The sequence below is a fragment of the Lasioglossum baleicum genome, chromosome 17 (assembly GCF_051020765.1).
Source record: "Lasioglossum baleicum chromosome 17, iyLasBale1, whole genome shotgun sequence".
Classification (NCBI taxonomy): domain Eukaryota; kingdom Metazoa; phylum Arthropoda; class Insecta; order Hymenoptera; family Halictidae; genus Lasioglossum; species Lasioglossum baleicum.
Genome location: NC_134945.1, coordinates 6,892,741 through 6,906,709, shown reverse-complemented (window position 1 = coordinate 6,906,709; position 13,969 = coordinate 6,892,741). Strand labels below are relative to the sequence as shown.

Here is a 13,969-nt window from a genome sequence, read left to right as displayed (position 1 = left end):
ATTGAAAACGAGAGTTCCAATCTATCCGCCGGGCTGCGCTGCTGTTTCTCCTCCGCGCGGTCGATCCGCCGAGGAAAGTGTAACATACCGAAGACCGTCAGAGAATAGAGAAATGAAAGTGGTCGACTGTCAATGGACCCGGGAGTTCATGCACGAAGTCGACATTTAACGGTAATTAAGAGTGCGTACGAACGTACCGGTGAATAGCCGTTATTACGAACCGTCCTGCTGCCTCGTGTTCATCATCATGATGTCTGCTAGCCTAACACTTCGATCAACTTTTATAAATTATATACGCTCCGAAAATTTCATTGAAATTGGTTAATTCGTTTACGAATTATAATCGATCAAAAGTAGCAATTTATAGTGTACTATAAAGTGGCAAGTTTTACCATTTTTGACCGATTATAACTCGTAAACCAATTAACCAATTTCAATGAATTTTTCGGAGCGTATATAATTTATACCAGTTGACCAAACCTGGTGCCTCGTGTTCATCATCATGATGTCTGCTAGCCTAACACTTCGATCAACTTTTATAAATTATATACGCTCCGAAAATTTCATTGAAATTGGTTAATTCGTTTACGAGTTATAATCGATCAAAAGTGGCAATTTTTAGTGCACTATAAAGTGGCAAGTTTTACCATTTTTGATCGATTATAACTCGTAAACCAATTAACCAATTTCAATGAATTTTTCGGAGCGTATATAATTTATGCCAGTTGACCAAACCTGGTGCCTCGTGTTCATCATCATCATGATGTCTGCTAGCCTAACACTTTGATTCAAAGATGTGTTCGATCAGCTGGTATAAATTATATATGCTCCGAAAATTTCATTGAAATTGGTTAATTCGTTTACGAGTTATCATCGATCAAAAGTGGTAATTTGTAGTGTACTATAAAGTGGCAAGTTTTACCACTTTTAATCGATTATAACTCGTAAACCAATTAACCAATTTCAATGAAATTTTCGGAGCGCATATATGTAATTCATACAAGTTGACCAAACACATCTTTGAAATTGTCATTATTGGCCCAGCTAAAAAAATAGTAAAGATAATAGTAATATAGTAAAAATCAATTGCTACAATTGTTTTTCACAATTCCGACCCAATTCATTTTTAAAATCTTTTTTTTTGGACCTCGCTTACTACACGAAATTCATTTAGCCTTACAGAGAAATTGATATCTTGAAGAGAAATTGATTTAGAGTGTGTGTGATTGGTTTTGCTCCTAACTGTACAAGGAAAAATTGGAAAAATAAGCACGTGCGATGCGTCACCCTTGTGTCTGCCGGTAAAAACATTGTACACGTGTGAACGCCATGCGGGTTTCCGATTCTCGTTTACCGAAATAATTATACTCTGTTAGCAAATCGCGACCATTATGCTCTTCACAGAGAGTAAATGCAACTCGTGTTCCGAGAACACAATTTGCATGTGATCAACCGTAGACCGCTACACGAACATAGATATACAATGAAGCAAATGATAATTTAAATTAGTAAACAATATCGCTTTTTCATACTCTATTTCTTGTAAAAATAATTCTTATTGTGCCGTGCATTGTTTTCCTTTGATTTGAATTGATTTTTATATTCTAAAATTATAAACATTATAATGATAATTTTCAAAGACATTAATCAATTGTCATTTTGTGCCTTATATTTATCTGCGACTATACATGGAATTAAAAGCATGTTTGTAACTTATAATTTTATCAGTAGGTGAAATTTCAATCGTTCTTTTTTTGCTTACACATATTGTTATTCCATGATAAATTAGCAATGATATTAACCCTTGGCACTAAAAATTGCTGTACCATTATTCAAAATATTGTTTTAATCTCTCCACTGGTTTCAATACTTCTTTTTGTCCTAAATGCATAAATTTCGCAGTCTAGTTATAAGTAGATTGCGAATCTTTATGCATTATGACTTTAAAAATTTTCAGAAGATGCGAGAATATAAAATTCCACAGAATCTGATACGATTTTCATTTATTTCAGATATCTATGAAGGCTACTGCTATTGATAGTAGGTTTTTATTTGCCCCCACTTTCTTAAAATTGACCTATAAAATTAAAAATTGCATCTTTATGCATTTAGGGTTTCTAAGAAATTTCAAAAATTGCTAGGATATAAAAATCCACAGAACTTGATAGGATTTTGATTTATTTCAGATCTATGAAGGCTACTACAATTGATAGTAGGTTTTTATTTGCCCCCACTTTCTTAAAATTGACCTATAAAATTAAAAATTGGATCTTTATGCATTTATGGTTTCTAAGAAATTTCAAAAATTGCTAGAATATAAAATTTTACAGAATTTGATACGATTTTTAATTATTTCAGATCTGTGAAGGCTACTGCTATTGATAGTAGGTTTTTATTTGCCCCCACTTTCTTAAAATTGACCTATAAAATTAAAAATTGCATCTTTATGCATTTAGGGTTTCTAAGAAATTTCAAAAATTGCTAGGATATAAAAATCCACAGAATTTGATAGGATTTTGATTTATTTCAGATCTATGAAGGCTACTACTATTGATAGTAGGTTTTTATTTGCCCCCACTTTCTTAAAATTGACCTATAAAATTAAAAATTGCATCTATATGCATTTATGGTTTCTAAGAAATTTCAAAAATTGCTAGAATATAAAATTTTACAGAATTTGATATGATTTTTAATTATTTCAGATCTACGAAGGCTACTGCTATTGATAGTAATTTTTTTATTTGTCCCCACTTTCTTAAAATTGACCTATAAAATTAAAAATTGCATCTTTATGCATTTAAGGTTTCTAATAAATTTGTAAAATTGCTAGAATATAAAATTTTACAGAATTTGATACGATTTTTATTTATTTCAGATCTATATGAAGATCTACTGCTATTGATAGTAGGTTTTTATTTGCCCCCACTTTCTTAAAATTGACCTATAAAATTGAGAACAGCATCTTTATGCATTTATGGTATCTGATAAATTTCAAAAATTGCTAGAATATGAAATTCTACAGAATTCAATACGATTTTCAACTATTTTCATACACCGACAGTTCCCGCTTGCAATACAATCTTCATTTAGCGAACAAAAAAAAAAAAATAGATTTAATCGCGCATACAGCTTCATGCTCGCGACGCGTGCAACTCGCATTTTCGAAACTCGAACTCGGACGTGTTCGATTCGAACGACTGTGTTTGGTAAACACTTCCATTGCTGTTGGGAACGTGGAACGTGTTCTTGACACGTATGTGCGGCTCTAATTTGTCGAAAACTAAACGTGCGGTTAAGGAAGATAGAGATTATGGCGAAGAGGTATACACTCCGGGAAAAGAAGATAGCACATCGTCTATTTTTCCTCGTTTGGCACATTAAACTGAAGAAAATGGCTGTTTTCATATGTCAACATATATTCTGACATGCCTGTACGTGCAATGTACTGAATACCATCCGCCATATTTATTTCAATAGAATTTTCGAAATGGAATAAATAAATATTGGGGCCCACAAGCAAGACAAAATGAAAAATAAATAAAATAAATGTTTAATAAACAGTAATGAAAATTTAAAACATGTGTTTTGTAAATCCAAGTAAGTTATATATGTGTACACAGTTTCATTGAAATTGGTTAATTGGTTTACGAATTATGATCGATCAAAACTGGCAATTTTTAGTGCACTATAAAGTGGCAAGTTTTACCATTTTTGATCGTTTATAACTCGTAAACCAATTAACCAATTTCAATGAAATTTTCAGAGCGTGTATAATTTACACCAGTCGACCAGACACATCTTTCGAATTTTCGTTATTGCATTCCAAAAAATTTGAAACATGTGTTTTGTAAATATAAGTAAGTTATATATGTGTACACAGTTTCATCGAAATTGGTTAATTGGTTTACGAATTATGATCGATCAAAACTGGCAATTTTTAGTGCAGTATGAAGTGGCAAGTTTTACCATTTTTGATCGTTTATAACTCGTAAACCAATTAACCAATTTCAATGAAATTTTCAGAGCGTGTATAATTTACACCAGTCGACCAGACACATCTTTCGAATTTTCGTTATTGCGTTCCAAAAAATTTGAAACATGTGTTTTGTAAATCTGAGTAAGTTATTATATGTGTACAAAGTTTCATCGCAATTGGTTGAGGGATAACAAAGCTATGGACATTGTAAGATGTAAAAATCTTTGAATTTTTCTATTTTCAATCAATTATATCTCGTAACATCCTTGATAGATTTCGATGAAACTTTGTACAAGTATATAACTTGCTTAGACCTACCAAAAGGCGCCTTCTAAATTTTTATAACACAGGTACAGATGAAATTTAAAAAATCGTTTAAAAAGTAAAATTTAAAAAACCTTTACTATTTCCTTCACAATTGCGACCAATAACAATTTTAAAAAGAAAATTATTTACACATTAGCTAGTAAACTAATCCTTCTAACGTCCGAAAAGAAACTCAAGCTTTTGGGTCCAATTTTGAGAAAGTAATTCGTTTTTTTTAATGTGTACGAATACTTTGTACACCGACTGTATTTTGAATACAGTCTGTATAATTTATATTTAAATAATTATAGTTGTTATAGTCTCTGTATAATTAATATATATTACTTTTAACCCCAGTATCCCCTCCTTACTTGTATTATGGCGCTAAAAATGTAAAAAGGACCTCGGTCCGTATATAATAATAATAATAAATAATAATAAAATCGTGAGAAATGGCCGTCGAAAAGTGCTGTAATGGTTGAAAACTTACGTCATTTATGGTCGAAGAGTGTGGTGCTGCGATCGACTGCACGATCTTCCAAAGTCTTCATTTTTCCATGCTCGTGGCCGTCGAATTCGTCGAGATCATCACGTTGGCGACAGTAGGGTCGGAGCAAGGTGCACAAACACGCGCGGGAGCAAGACGCGTGGAAAAAATACCAACGGCCACGAATATGTGTTCAACAACGAAGCGAGGGTGAAGTTACACGATGTAATCGTATGATCTTCCCTCCACTCGGCAAATTTGTTCGCGTTAAAAGACCTTGCTTCCGGTGTAGTTCCCGTGCACACCAATTTCGTGTTCACTGCACACTATCAACACACTAGCGGTTCCTTCTCCGTACGATCGTGATGGAACGTGGGACTAGACGTGATTCAGGAAAACAGTAATGTTAGTGGAAGTGAGCAGACGTATTTCAAAGATTTTTACGAACGTTCTCTTAGTAGAGAATCATTCAGAATCATTTTTTAATTGCATTCATTTGCAAAAGACTCCTCTCAAAAGACTTTTATTGATAGGGAATCATTGAGAATCATTTTGAGTTGCATTAATTTGCAAAAGACTCCTCTCAAAAGACTTTTATTAATAGGGAATCATTATTAATCATTTTGAGTTGCATTAATTTGCAACAGACTCCTCTCAAAAGGCTTTTATTAATAGGGAATCATTCGCAATCATTTTGAATTGCGTTGGTATGCAAAAGACTCCTTCCAAAAGACTTCTTTTAATAGGGAATCATTAAGAATCATTTTGAATTGCATTAATATGCAAAAGAGTCGGACATGTTGAACTTTTAATTAATAGTGACCAATAGTAAGGATAGGTACTGGGAAGTCCAGAGAAAATAAGCGTCTCTGCGATTATGTTGCCTGGAGGTCCCGAGTTGAACGGATGTTTTATATATCAACGTCTCAAGGTTAATAACAAATTGTCTATATCTAATCCCGGGAAACCATAGGGCCCCGAATTTTAAATAAATTCATTTAATCTCCACTACTTTTCTTTTCTGTTAATCAGTTTATGACAATTTCCTAGAAACCTCTATCTCTAATTTGGGTTTGGGGGCCCCCAAAAGAGGGCCGGGATTCCATGGGGCCCCGGGATGCGATAAGGCCCTGAATTTTAAATAAATTTATTTCATTTCCATTACTTTTCTTTTCTGTTAATCAGTTTATGAGAATTTCCTGGCAACTTCTATCTCTAACTTGAATTTGACGGCCACGAAAACAGGGCCGAGATGCCATAGTGCCCCGGGATGCAGTAAGCCCCCGAATTTTAAATAAATTTATTTAATTTCCATTATTTTTCTTTACTGTTAACCAGTTCATGAGAGTTTTACTGCAGCTTCTATCTCTAACTTGAGTTTGAGGGCCCCAAAAAGAGGGCCGGGATACCATAAGGCCCTGGGACACCATAGGGGGCCCCGAATTTTAAATAAATTCATTTAATATCCATTACTTTTCTTTTCTATTAATCAGTTTATGACAATTTCCTGGCAACTTCTATCTCTAACTTGAGTTTGACGGCCCCGAAAACAGGGCCGGGATACCATAGGGCCCCGGGATGCAGTAAGGCCCCGAATTTTAAATAAATTTATTTAATTTCCGTTACTTTCCTTTTCTGTTAATCAGTTTATGAGAGTTTTACTGCAACCTCTATCTGTAACTTGAGTTTGAGGGCCCCAAAAAGAGGGCCGGGATACCACAAGGCCCTGGGACACCATAGGGCCCCCAATTTTAAATAACTTCATTTAATATCCATTACTTTTCTTTTCTATTAATCAGTTTATGACAATTTCCTGGCAACTTCTATCTCTAACTTGAGTCTGAGGGTCCCAAAATTTTCACCGCTTCCACTTAACAACCTGCCACGAAAGATCCTACGTTCTCTCTCTAGTCTATCACGCCTGCCGCTCGCTACCGGAAGACTAGAGAACAGGCTTCTGCATCAAGAAAAGTCGGATCGACTGGAAGACAAGCGCCGGGACAAGTGACAACATCGTCTGTTTAGCAAGAGCCGCTTCCTGAGAGCAGAAAACGGCGTCGTAGAAGCCGAACGCGTTCACCGTTCGAGGTTTCGCGTTAAGTAGCCGGTGAAACTACTTACGTATCCTCTCGGACTGGCATATATGAGAATTGACTTTCGATCGGGGCGACGTATGGGAAAAGCAGCAGCAGCGGGGCAACGGCAGTTCTCGAAGGCGAACACGCCGTAAAATCGCGGCAGAAAGGTGTGTTATAAAGGTGAGTACGAAACGAGACACACGGCGAACGCATTCTTTCCTGTGGCTTTTCATCATTCCCCCGTTCAACTCGGTATCTGGCACAAGTGCATCGCACGCCGGAGGACTCGCGCGCACTTTCGCTGTCGTTCCGCAGTGAACTAATCCTATCTTGGGCACAGTGCTTTGAGAGAGACATCCTTACGCTCAAGCTGGTGTATTATCCTGAATCGACGGGTCTGTCCGCACGGGTATCAGCACACCAGAATGGCCGGCCTCCTTTCTCTATTCCCTTCGTTCGTTTCAAAAGAAACGAAAAAAAAAGAAGGATCCGGGGACCGAGCACCAAATCGGAACGAACAAAAGAGAAGTAAACTTGGTCCTCACGATCCGGACGTTGTTTTCGCGCTACGTGGATTCGAACTCGCGGGCATTTCTTTCTCGGCACCCTCGCGAACACCCTTCACGATGAAACACGCGACCCCCCTGCCGCTGATCAGGACACTGGTCGATCGCGCGGTTGTTTAATCGCGAACCGAGACAACCGATGTTCTTTGCGCAGAGACGGAGTTTTAGGAATGTCGAGGAGCGGGCCGAGAGCACCGCCGGGGATTCGAAATTAATGCGAATGCGCGAGCGGACTCGGTCTAACTGCGGACGACGATACCCGTCGACGGCGGTAGCAAAAGTAGAAGGTGGGGAACGGAACCCGGGAACGGGGACCACTCGACACTGGGCGATTGTGATTGTTGCACGGCCGCCGTACACGTACCGTGCACACCGCCACCGACAGAAGGTTGCCTCAGAGTCGATCACTACGCTACTGGCCATCCGTTCGTTTCAAAATCGGGAAAGTCACCGATCCACGAGAGGTTGTCCTTCTCGAAACCGAAAGAGGGTACCGATCGCCGCTACGAGCCGGCCCGATCGAGTTTCTGAACAGTTGCACTGACATCTTCGCGTTTCTTCGATGTTGGGCGTTCTTCTTGATTGAAAAGGTTTTAGGATGTTGAAATTAGTGACGATATCAATAATTATTATGCAGAAGTGAAGAGAAATTTGAGCATCGATAAATGCTATCAGCGATTGAAATAAATTTCTGTTATTGATAACTGTTATGAGCGAACGAAATAAATTTCTGTTATTGATTCAAATGTTATGAGCGATCGAAACAATTTTCACTCGTTGATAACTGCTTTGATTATTCACGTTCAATTTTTCAATTTCAACTACAATTTTTTAATAACAATTTCAACTCTTCAATTTCAATTTTGAACTTGAATTTCAACTCTTTCATTTCAACGTCAATTTTTCAACATCAATTTCCACTCATCAATTGCAACTTCAATTTCCACTCTTCAATTTCAATTTTTCAATTTCAACTTCAATTTCAACGTCAATTTTTCCATTTCAACTTCAACTTTTCAATATCAATTACAACTCTTGAATTGCAACTTCAATTTCAATTTTTCAACTTCAATTTCAATTTCAATTTCATCTCTTCAATTGCAACTTCAATTTCAACATCAATTTCAACTTCAACTTCAATTGCAACTCTTCAATCTCAACTTCAATTTCAATTTTTCAACATCAATTACAATTCTGCAATTACAACTTCAATTTCAATTTCAACTCTTCAGTTTCAATTTTCAACTTCAGTTTCAACTCTTCAATTGCCATTTCAACGTCAATTTTTCCATTTTAACTTCAACTTTTCAACAAAAATACAACTCTTCAATTTCAATTTTTCAAGCACAATTTCAACTCTTCAATTTCAATTTTTCAACTTCAATTTCAAATCTTCAATTGCAACTTCAATGTCAATTTCAATTTCAACTCTTCTATTCCAATTCAAATTCCAATTCAGATTCCAATTTTAATTTGATTTCCAGTTTTTATAGTGATTGTAATTGTAATTGTAATATTTATTATTTTTATTGTGATTTTATTGTAATTGTTACTTATTATAGATTGGAATTATTCTAGGTCGCAGAATAAATGGAGCGTTTATTTTGAAAGTGGTGTAATTACATTTCTTATTGTTTCGACAAAATTAAAGTTATTAGTCAATTCAAAAATATATATAATTATGTCAAGTTTGGCAATGTTTCTACTAATTTATCAATATGTAATTTGATTATATAAATTTCTTTAAATGTTGTAAATGGACTTACATCATTTTCATAATTAATCAATTGTAAAAATCATTTAATTTCAATTAAGAGAAATTATATACCACTTAAAACATATTTTGTATTAATCCAATTTTGTTTATAAACAATGATAACAAATAAAATAAGGGTAGTATTTTTATTTGCACGTTAATTTTATATATATTTATGTATTATATATTGCTATTATTTATCTATGTCAATTTTAAATAGTAAAAGCATTGGAATTTTTTAAGATATTAAATATTAACTAGTTATAAATAAAAAGTTTACGGTAAATTAATCACAAATCTCGTTGACATCCCATTTTTTTTTTTAAATGCACTTGCACTATTTCCGAAATAAACGGTCCATATGTTTAATTTTCGAGTTAAAATATCTCCGAGAGTGCAAAGGGATAATATAATATTGTATAGTTACTGCTAAACATTTAGATATTATTGCACAAGTTACAAAATGTTTTATAAGATTCACAACACTGAATTTATTTCGATTGTTCATAATTAAACAGCGGATCTTTTTGCAAAATAAAAATGTTTTACCTAAATTATAATAAACCGAAGTGAAACAGAAATCTATTTTCTTCGTCAATATGGATAAAAGGCTGAGAACAATATGACAGAATTCTTAAATTCTTCGAATGTTTTCACTGTTTTCAATTACTGTTTCAATTCTGTTTACACCTACTTACATTGTTCTTATAAATGCATAAAGATCCGCAGTCTCTTCATAATTTTGATAACAATACGTGCTCGAATAAAAAAAAAAATTGATTGAATAATTAAAATGAAATACATCAAAGATGTGAAAGCGGTCATTTGATGATTGATTTTTTACCAAATCAACTGTTAATAGATCGGTTGGGGCCGGACACCATTGTGCGTCGCACCGACTCGATTCGTTTCCCTCTCTATTGACATATCGGGAAGCAACGTGACAGTCGCAATGGCAGGGGCACTGGTTGTTCTCGAAGAGGAAAGCGAGAATGACATTGCAGAGAGCAGCAGAGACGGGCCGGAAGAATCTGTGCGCTCTGCGTGACTGTTTGCGGACCGATTCATCAGTTGAATCCTGACGGGTGTACGTCACAGACGTTGGAGTAGAAAATGTATCCTGTTGGGCCCAGCACACGGATAAAGCAAAAAGACGTTTGCGTATCGTGGAGTCTAGGAGACAAAGAGGGCAAATAGAAGGGAAACGAACCGGAGGCTTGCGATTAGAGGCAATCGTTTTCCGGTTTTCCGTTCGCGAGCTATAAACCCGGCTGCTTGCTCTTGCCTTTTCCTTCCTGCTCGCTCTTTCGACCGGGCCCAGGCGTTCCGTTGCTCTGCTCGCCTCGTGAGAGGGAAAGTATTTTATACCACGCTTGGCTTGGCAAGAGAAAGGGGACACGGTTCGCTCCTAATTTCTGTTTTAAGTCGGTGAACCTACACTATATATTGTGGCCGAGCGTGTAACTCGACTCGCCGGCTATACTCCGTTTGCTGTTGTGTATAAGTACGTTAGGTTTTCTATCGTAATTCTTTTGTTGTATCATCGTAACCTCATTCAGTGACCGTTCCATTGAACTGTGTATCATTAGAAAGCTCTGAATTCGAGAAAAATATATATATGAATGACTTTGAGAAAATGTGGAGGTCGCGAACTTAGTTGACAACCTACTTAAAATATACTGGGAGGTTCCTGAGGTCATTTCAAGCAACATTTTCCTTTGCAGAAATCGCGTCCGAGGCTTCGTTTAGGAGTTATTGACGAAAAACGCGGACCAACCAACACGCGTCTAGGTCGCGCTCTGATTGGTCCGTGTTTTTCGGTAATAACTCGTAAACAAAGCCGCGGACGACATTTTTGCAAAGGAAAATGTTGCTTGATATGATCGCAGGAACCTCCCAGTACATTATGTTAGGTTGGCAACTAGGTGAGTGACGTCCACATTTTCTCAAACTAAGTCATTGGCTATTTTTAACTTCGGGTCTTTGTTTGGACTGGTAAGGAGGTAAACATACTAAAAATCCCCTTTTTCGGTTTTCCGCTTATATCTCGGTAACTATGTGTCCTAGCGATAAGACCATTCCATACAAAATTAAAGCTGACAAAATGTGCCACGAGATTGATTCGATTCAGTTTTTTGCTATCTCGCATAGTTTCCGAGATATCCGCGCTCAAAGTTCACTAATTGTGCTGAATAGTTAGCCAGTCAAATAATAAAAATAGTGAACTTTGAGCGCGGATATCTCGAAAACTATGCGTCCTAGCGATAATACCATCCAATCCAAAATTAAAGCTGACAAAATGTGCCACGAGATTGATTCGATTCAGTTTTTCTCGATCTCGCATAGTTTCCGAGATATCCGCGCTCAAAGTTCACTATTTTTATTATTTGGCTAGCTAACTCTTCAGCACAATTAGTGAACTTTGAGCGTGGATATCTCGGAAACTATGCGAGATAGCGAAAAACTGAATTGAATCAATCCTGTGGCATATTTTGTCAGCTTTAATTTTGTATAGAATGGCATTATCGCTAGGACGCATAGTTTCCGAGATATCCGCGTTCAAAGTTCACTATTTTAATTATTTGACTAGGTAACTCTTCAGCACAATTAGTGAACTTTGAGCGCGGATATCTCGGAAACTATGCGAGATAGCGGAAAACTAAATCTAATCAATTTTATGGTACATTTTATCAGCTTTAATTTTGTATACAATGGTCTTATCGCTAGGACGTATAGTTTCCGAGATATAAGCGGAAAACCGAAAAAGGGGATTTTTAGTATGTTTACCTCCTTACTAGTCCAAACAAAGACCCAAAGTTAAAAATTGTGTTCCCTCCATTTTCCTCTACAACTTTTCCAGCCAGCAAGTCGAGTTACACGTTAGGTTAGGAAAAATGTAGGTTGGAATGATCTGAGGAACCTCCGACGTCCGGATGTCGAAGAAATCTTGAGACACCCTGTACAGTATGAACGTACGTAGTGCAGCCCAAAGAGAATACGCCGCGGCACACACCGGCATTATTATCGTTCATATCGTCTCGTAATGACTTGGACTGCGATACCGACGAAGGTAAAACGAAGGAAAGAAAGGAACAAGGCGAGCGAGCGTGCGAGCAACGCAGACGCCGAGACAGTCCTCTCACTATGGTCCTGTCGGAGAGACGAGGATGCAGCTTCTCCTGACTAAAAGTGAAATCGTCTGTACACCGACTTGTATCATAGCCGTTATTATATGTTATGCTAGGGTTCGGACGACTTGAAACCACGATTACACCAGCTGTGCTTACACCGAAGAACAAGCGAACCGTACGCGACCGGATATCGGATCTCGACATCCGTTCGTCAGACTCGACGCGATTTCATGAAACCGAAAATAATACTGGTAATTATTTTCCTCGTGAATCTGGCTAAATCCACACCGAGAGAAGCCCGCATATTGTTTCCAGCTGCTAGCCAGGTAAACACAAGACGCGCACAGGTATATCTGCGTTAATTACAAAAGTGAAAGTATGGGTCATTTACGATGCCAGAGCGTGTGTATATATACATATATATGCATATACACATATGTATATATATGAAATAAAAAGAAATCTGGTTGCCTCTTCTTTCTATTCCTTTTACGTAATTGATCTTGATACTGTTCCTGCTATATTCGATTATGCATGTGCTGTGTGTACCCAGTGGTTCTGAAGCTATTGTGTTCGCTCTGGTAATGAATACGATGTTCATTCTCAAATGGATTTGCTGTTTTCTTACAGGAAAGTAATGTATCTTTCAATATATTTATTTGTTACGAAAAGCACTTTTAGTTTTTCCAGAATTTTCCAGTTTTCCGTGATGCTTTTTCAATTTTTCTTATCCAATAACACCTAGTTCGGACTAATACGAACATTTTAAAAAAAGAATTAGCCAAATCGGTCCAGCCGTTCTCAAGTGATGCGCTTACCAACGAACAGCATTTGATTTTTATTTATACATATACTCAAGTAGCCACGTACGTCCCTAAAACGTACGTTTCAGGTCCAGTTCACGTCCACACGTCCTACGTCCATTCTGCCTACGTTTTAGGGACGTACGTGGCTACACGTGGCTACTTGGTTTTAAACCAAGTGGTTTATATAGCAAGTACATTATATCCGAGAAAATTATAAATTATTTCCAGACCTTCTATGTCAGGATTACATAAGAAGGAACTAAGGCAAAGAGGGAAACAGTGCTTGCCTTTGGTCTGGGCCAGGGCCCGCTTTAGGGAGGGCCGCAAACCGGACATTTGTCCGGGACGCGAAAATTTAGGGGCGCCATTTTGTTTGTAACTTTGAGAAAAATATTGATGTAATACCCAATTAATAGAAAATTGGCTTTTATTGAAATTTATATAAAATGATTTGATTGTTATTGAAGATAAAAAATATGTACCTTTATTTAAAAAAAAAAAATATATATATATTCTTCCCTAGTAGCCACGTACGTCCCTAAAACGTACGCAGAATGGACGTAGGACGATTGGACGTGAACTGAACCTAAAACGTACGTTTTAGGGACGTACGTGGCTACTTGGGTTAAGGGGCGGCAATTTTTCTTTTTGTCCGGGGCGACGTAACCGCTAGAGCGGCCGCTGTCTGGGCATTGCCATATTGTTATAGTTCATTGATTTAGGTCTTGGAATTCTGCTCCACATTGGCAAGCACTATCTTTCAGTATGTTAGGTATTCATTATTGTTTAGCTTGGTACTCTATTTTTCAAGCCAACGAGTCATCACTCAGAAATGGTTCTGGTTTAATGAAATTGTGAAGGAT

The 13,969-nt window shown here is 36.9% G+C and overlaps 1 protein-coding gene across 4 annotated transcripts in view; it reads right to left on the bottom strand.

The window, feature by feature from the left end:
* Nucleotides 1–7,788, bottom strand: part of Sona (sol narae metalloprotease) — a 63,958-nt gene extending 56,170 nt beyond the window's left edge. For 2 of the 4 annotated variants that reach the window (XM_076442099.1, XM_076442097.1), the window contains exons 1-2: nucleotides 7,211–7,788; nucleotides 4,773–5,147 (exon numbers count right to left, since the gene is read on the bottom strand). The gene's annotated coding sequence lies outside the window, so the exon portion shown is untranslated. Of the gene's footprint in view, nucleotides 1–4,772; nucleotides 5,148–6,890; nucleotides 7,191–7,210 lie in introns of those variants that run through there. The other 2 variants (XM_076442100.1, XM_076442098.1) reach the window with 2 other exon arrangements.
* Nucleotides 7,789–13,969: the final 6,181 nt, after the last annotated feature.